Genomic DNA, 6,860 nt, shown 5'->3' with positions numbered 1-6,860 from the left:
GTAAGGCAAGAGGATTTGTGGAAACACAAGTCTTAGATGATGCACACGGTAAAGAAATACCCAAGTCATGCCCAGATTTGTTTGTATAGAACTGATGGAAAGTACAAGTCTAGAGCTGAGTGGATGTTAAGGGGGGAAATAGCAAAAACGTCTTCAGAGAAGATGCAGAATCTAAGAGCAAGGTTTTAATGATTAAAGCATAATTATAGGGAGCCAGGGTTTTGCATTGAGGAATGAATACATACCCAATAAAATAGGTTCCATGGCAGTAAAAAGTGACCTAGTTTTTCTCTGCCTGGACCGCTTACCCTGCTACTCTCCACTGCTTTCCTAGTCATCCTTGGGTCCCCTGGGCAAGTCTTTCCTAATCCTTTAGACTAGGTTTGAGTCCCTCTGCAGTAAATTTCATCCTTTCCTTTTCTTGCATAGCACTCATCACAGTTTTGATCTTCAACGTGTTTATGTAATTGCTTGCTTGGTGCTGTCTTCCCTGCCAGACTGCAAGCCCTGTGAGGGCAAGGTTTTCTCACTTAGTGTCTTATCTGGTACATATAAATTGGATATTGATTGATAAATAAATTTATAAGCATAAACTCCCCAGTAGGGTGCTTTTAAATACTACTGTACTCTTCTAACAAAGATTGTGTTGTCTTCTTCTTAGAGGTAATAAAGGGTGAACAGATATTCATCCACATCAAAGGAGAGATCTGAAGCCTACATCATGACTTAAGAATGGAACAAAGCCTTCCGCCTTATAGTTTTGAGAATTGTTACTGAAAGACTGTTTGGAGTTTCTGTTCTTGGCAACACTGTGATGCCTAAGACACCTGAGGCCAACGTTTGCATGTTCCATTTCAGGCCAGTTGAGCAAGAACCAAGTGAGTATCATTGACCCGACAGCATACTCCAACAGCTTCTCATATGCACTAAGGGCTTTTCGGGTTCGTTTGTCATCTCTATTGCTAGTGACACAGTTCTTTGTAAAGAGTAAAGTTAGACGCTTGTCTATGATATAATTTTCCAACCATTTCTGGGGAAGCGTGTGTTCTTGAATTTCCAAATTGTCGAAGAGTATCTTTTAAAGTACAATAAATTACTCGTAAACTGAAATAAACAAAATATATAAAATAGAAGCCCAAATTTTTTTTAGGTGTAACAAACATAAAATTGCTTTGTCTGGTTGATAAAAAAAAGTTTCTGGACACTCTCAATTGTGTATTTTTTCAGTTTTTCAGGCAACCTTACTTGGTCTACAACTGATATCTTACTTTTTGCATTGGCCGACAAGTCTCAAGATGTGAATGAAGCTTCTAGCAAACGGTTGTCTCTCTCACCGAATGAGTCTGTAAAGGTAAGAAAATCAGTATTGGCAGATCAGCTTCCCATTCATACAATGCAATTTGAAAAGATAACAGAATTGTTACAGTTTAGGGCTCCATGAGACTGTTTTTAAATATTTTCTATCAAATACTGAATATTCAAAAATTCAATGAAAAATACTGAGAGACATAAAAAGGAGTGTGAAATGGGTGACACGTTCCAATGTGATCAATGTTTCCAAAAGCTATATCCATTTTAAAAAAACAAAAGAAAGGGGCGCCTGGGTGGCGCAGTCGGTTAAGCGTCCGACTTCAGCCAGGTCACGATCTCGCGGTCCGTGAGTTCGAGCCCCGCGTCAGGCTCTGGGCTGATGGCTCAGAGCCTGGAGCCTGTTTCCGATTCTGTGTCTCCCTCTCTCTCTGCCCCTCCCCCGTTCATGCTCTGTCTCTCTCTGTCCCAAAAATAAATAAAAAATGTTAAAAAAAAAAAAAAAAAAGATGTCTTTCTTTTAAATCCAAGCCATCCAGATTCATTACCCTAGAGTTTAAGTAAAAAGAAATGGGTTGGCCAAAGCACTATCACACGTTGCACTCTTGCAATAAATATCCGGTCATAAGAATGGTAGATGTGATGATTTTAAAATGATTTTGTTAACTTGTGGCCATTATGACAGGATACTTCATTTCACATCATTTGGTTTTATAGACAAAATACACCACTGGGATGAAATCAGATTTCCTCTGACAATCCACAGAGAAGGAAGGATCTATTGAAAAATTACATTATCATAATTGTAAGATTCAAACACACACACGCGCGCACACACACACACACACACACACACACACACACACACACACAGCATCCAAGTTATCCGGCGCTGGGAGACTGTAAAACTTGATTATTGCAAAGGTGCGTTGGCATATTAATTAAAAAGAAGACTGACATTTGAAGCATATTTCAGATTTCATGGCAAATTTCATCATTCTAAATATAGTTTCGGATAATTATGACCCATTTGGTGCTAAGCTATTTTAGAATTCAAAACACTTCCATCTTGGAAGGGTTGCAGCAGATCAGGGTGTTTGATCAAGGCTGCAGAGAAAAGAGAGCAAGATTTAATATTCCAGGTCTCCTCATAGTCTGCTTTTAGCTTTTATTTTCTGTGCAGGTTGAATTGGTAGAGCTCTGCAAGGTGAAGGCATTTTGAGTGCAAATGGATTTGACATTTTGAGTGTAAATAAGAATGGTTTGTCCTCTTGCATTGTAAGTCAGTCTCCGCCAGCAGTTAAAATAAAGTGAAAACCGCAGAAATGTAGGGTTATTCATTTTCTTGCATACACACCAAGGAATTTTATATTCACTATTGCCATGAACATTATTTTACCCTCTTCTTTTCCAATTTATTGCCTGATTACAGGGACTGATAATGATATTTCTTCTGAATGACTCTTACAGACATACTTTTTCACCTATGGCTAGGAGCTAGAGATAAATTTTGCCTTTCCTTTAGGCGGTTCTCAGGTGGCACTCTTGTTCTTCCCAAGGTACAAAAAAATCGGGAAAGTTGGTGATTTTTTGTTTTACTTTTTTTTTTCCTCTTGTCTTATTGGAGTAGAGAACAAAGCATGTGTCATGCAATGTAACTTTCCCTTGAATCTTCAAATAAGGCAGAAATGGTGGGGGAGGAGCAGGAGCAAATTGAGAAAAGAAGGGTCAGAAGTTCTGAGCTGCAAAGAACACGGAAATCTAGGAGTACTGCCATAATGCCGTCGAGTCCCCCCAGCCCTGTGTATAGGTATGGAGGGTGCAGGACGGAGAAGGAAATTTAACAAAGTTTGTCAGGTTAACCAGTCAGAGACCTGGTCCTACAATATCGGTCAAAGTCAGATGAGTTGAGTATGTCATTTCACTATCCTGACCTTCATTTGTTCCATTTGTAGAACTGAGCTGTCAGATAAAATAAAACCCAAAGTCCCTTCCGGCACCGATATTTTCAGAATTGAGTTGTCAGACACGCAGGTGTAAGTCCTGGCTCTGCCTCTTTCCTGCCTGAGTGCTCAGGAGGAGGTTGCTTAAGGTTGCTACACCTCAGTTTCCTTGGCTGGAAGATAGGGGTTACGTAATTAATTCAACACATATTTACTGAGTTTTTCTCTTATGCTGGGCAATGAGAACACTGGAGAGGACAAAGCAGAAATGGCCCCTGCTCTTGTGGTGTTTACATTCATCCATTAATTCATCCGCGTATTCAAAAAGTGTTACTGGGTTCCTATCATTTGCGGCCAACGTAGTAGGTCCTGGGGATACATCAGCAAATATTTATAGAGTGGAGGCAGGTGGCCAAAAAGCCCCAGCAAACAGCAATGAGTATTCTGAATGAAACAAACATGAAAATGAGGATAATAAGGTAGTAGCTAGGTCGTTTAGAAGGAGCCCAGAGAAGGCTTTCTTATAGAAGTGACATTTATGCTGAATCTCAAGGACAAAAAGAAACTACGTAGTGTAGGAAGACAAGAGCCCAGGTGCATCTGAGTAACAGAAAGGAAGTAAATACAGCTGATAGCGGTAGGACGAGATGCCCGTTGGATAAATATTCAAAGGCCAGGCATGCAAGGGCCTTAAGAGTTTGGTTATTCTGAGTCCGAGCAAGAGCTGCTGAACTTGACCTGGTTTATGTCTAGAACATCTCTTCAGCCATTTGATGAAGCATGGGTGGAGGGGAAGGTCAGTCAATAGCATGATGCAGCGGTTCAGCCAAGAGATATCACGACACATGGCCTACAGCGGAGGCAAGGAAAGTGGGGAGACCCCACTGAGTGGGAAACATCTTCGAGATAGAACCATCGGAATTTGCTAGTGAACTGAAGGAAAGGGCAAAATTAAGGATGGCCCCAAGCGCGGGGGACATAGATTTAGGGACAGGAATTGTGAGTTCCATTTTGGGCACGCTGTACTGAGATGTTGGTAAAGCGACAAGGCAGATCTGTCAAGTCATGAGTCTAGAACTCAAGGAAGAGGGCTGGCTGGAGAAAAGGAAATATGGGCATCATTAGGAAAGGCCACAAGAACAGATGAGATCACTAGAGACAGAAGAGACAACAAAATGGTGAAGTTCTGAGTCCTAGGGAACTCCGTTATTGGGAAGTCACGAGAGCAGGTCCCACTGGAAAAACCTTCAGCAAAAATCAGGAAGGGAAGAGGAAGCAGCGATGCCGTGATTTTAGAAGCCACCCACGAACGGTTCAAGGAGGGGAATTAACGGTGTCAAAAGTTGCCCAAGCATCATGGAGGTGAGAGGAAAACACTCACGAGCATAGGCAGTATGGTGTTTGCTCGTCATTGGAAACAAGAGAGGATTGGAATCGGAGGAGAAAGGCAATTCCGGAATGGATCGAGTTATGCCATGGGAGATGAGGACATGCGAATAACACTTCCGAAAAGCTGGGCTCAGAAGGAAACAAAAACTAGGTAGTAACTTGAGACAGATGAGGGTTTGAGGAGGGTTTCTTTCTAAAAATGGGAGGTGTGAATATAGTATTGGTATGCTGATAGTAAATAGATGGTGGGCACGGGGGAGAGGGTGGTGGTGTGGACGCAGATGTTCTAAAACATAGAGGAGGGACCTGAGAGAAAGGAAGTCCTTTTTTTTTTTCCAGGCAGAAATGAGTTTATTGCATTAGAAAAAACACCAAAGAAAACCAGCAAACGCCTCCATGCGAGACACAGTTATTAGCTTGACTTCAAGGGCAAAAAGGTACAATCTCAAAGGTACGAGCTTTATTTTAGGGAGGGGGTGACAGTCTCATCCCTCCTCCTTCCCTGTCCCCCTGTCCCTTTAAACCAATGGACCTCGATGGAGGTGTCTACTGTATGATACAATTACACACAGGGCTCATTTCTCGCTCTGCTTGCCTCACACACCTGTGTGGAGCTAGCTGGTCGTAACGAGCACACTCCTGAGGTTCTGGGATTGACAGAGAAATGTGAGCATTGGGTTGGCGGTCGTAGCCTGAGCCCCGACTTCCAAAGTGAGTGACAGGGGAACTTGGGTGGGGGGAGAGAGCTTGCCTTCCTGGAGGTCTCCAAGAAGGCTGCTGGCTGGCTGATCCCTCCATCTTTCCCCACCAGCTCTGGGGCCCAGGCATTGGCACAAATACATGCTGGGCATGAAGGGGGGTGGGGCGGGTTCAATGAACCATGTGACTCAGTCTCTCAGGGTAGCCACTTTGGGTAACTTCTCCTGGGTCTGGAGTGACTGCTATCAGGAATGAAGCCAGCTGAGCCTGGATATGGGGGAGAAGAGAGAAGGAGCCTGTGATGTTGCACCCTCCGCTAGAGCTGAGAGCCCTGGGAGAAGAGGTCTAGAACAGGAACCTGGAAGAGAGAGGGGGCGGGGCAAGGCAGGCTGGAAAAGGAGAGAAACCTGGGTGGGAAGCCAAGGGCTCACTAGCAAGCCGTCTTCCTGGGAGAAACCCAGCCCCAAACTTACTCTCCATGAGCCCAATGCTGCCAGTAGGTCCACATTCAATAACGGTCCCTGCTGGTTTCTGCTCTCCAAAATGTCACTTGACATCACAGCTGGTCACTATGGGGGGTGCCCCTGGGCAGGTCACAGGCAAATACGAAGGAAGAAAACCATCTTTTCCTCTAGCCGAGCCCCTGATGATGCCAACCGCTATGGCTAATAGTAGAGACGGGAGGAGGGGGGGATGAGGCCAGAGGTGAACAGCACCTTTTTCAAGAGCAAAGTCCCCTGCTGCAGGCCAGACCCCAGGAAAGAGAACATAATTCAAGTCTGAGAAGCGGCAGGAGCTGTGGCGGGAGGGACCCACAGATGCCAGGGCTGGGACGCAGGTAGCTGGACAGCTCTGAGCCCCTTCTCCACACTCATTCCCCCAAATCCTAACTGAAGGGAGGCATGCGAAGAAAAGGAATCTGAAAGCCTCTCCGGGAAAGAAACGTCCAGACTGGTCCTCCCTCTAAGCTCCCAGCAGCAGCTCATTAGGAAAATGCCCAGTCAGGATCTCAACGATGCGTCCTTCAAGTCAGAATGACAAGGTGACAAAGGGTGGCATTTGGAGCCCAGAGGAGCTTAGCATGGCGGACGGTCCATAAACACAGGTGCTATGGATGGTGAAGGCTCTTAGGAGCTTTTCCCCATGTCTGGGTTGGCCTACCCTGGGAAAGGATGTAGGGAGACAGAAGACCCTTGGGAGTGGACAACAGCGTTGGGATCACCACTTGCTTGGGTCCGGCTCTCAATGGCTTCCTGAATGTACAACAGCAAACGTAGGGGAAAACATTCTTGGCAAGAGATTGCATCACAGAGCAGGGCTGCCCAGGGCAAAGGGGTTTGTAAAGGACCTCAGAAAAGAGTTCTCCTCCAGTCTCTGTCCCCGTCCCCCTCCCTCCCAGACACTCTGCCACTCGAAACCATTCCTTCTCTTGAGTGCAAAGTGGTGCGGTCTCGTGGTGAACAATTTGGCAATATCTAACCCAACTGCATATGCATTCGCCCTTTTCCGAAGCACCTTCTC

At 44.9% G+C, this 6,860-nt stretch overlaps 1 long non-coding RNA gene across 1 annotated transcript in view; it reads left to right on the top strand.

Moving 5' to 3' along the window:
• Positions 1 to 674: 674 nt before the first annotated feature.
• The window catches only part of LOC131492052 (uncharacterized), a 31,622-nt gene continuing 25,436 nt past the window's right edge, over positions 675 to 6,860 (top strand). The window contains exons 1-2 of the long non-coding RNA XR_009251817.1: positions 675 to 878; positions 1,236 to 1,351. This is a non-coding gene — a long non-coding RNA (uncharacterized LOC131492052). The remainder of the gene's footprint in view (positions 879 to 1,235; positions 1,352 to 6,860) is intronic.

This window comes from Neofelis nebulosa, chromosome 12 (assembly GCF_028018385.1).
Source record: "Neofelis nebulosa isolate mNeoNeb1 chromosome 12, mNeoNeb1.pri, whole genome shotgun sequence".
Lineage (NCBI taxonomy): Eukaryota > Metazoa > Chordata > Mammalia > Carnivora > Felidae > Neofelis > Neofelis nebulosa.
This window is presented reverse-complemented; position numbering and strand designations above follow the sequence as displayed.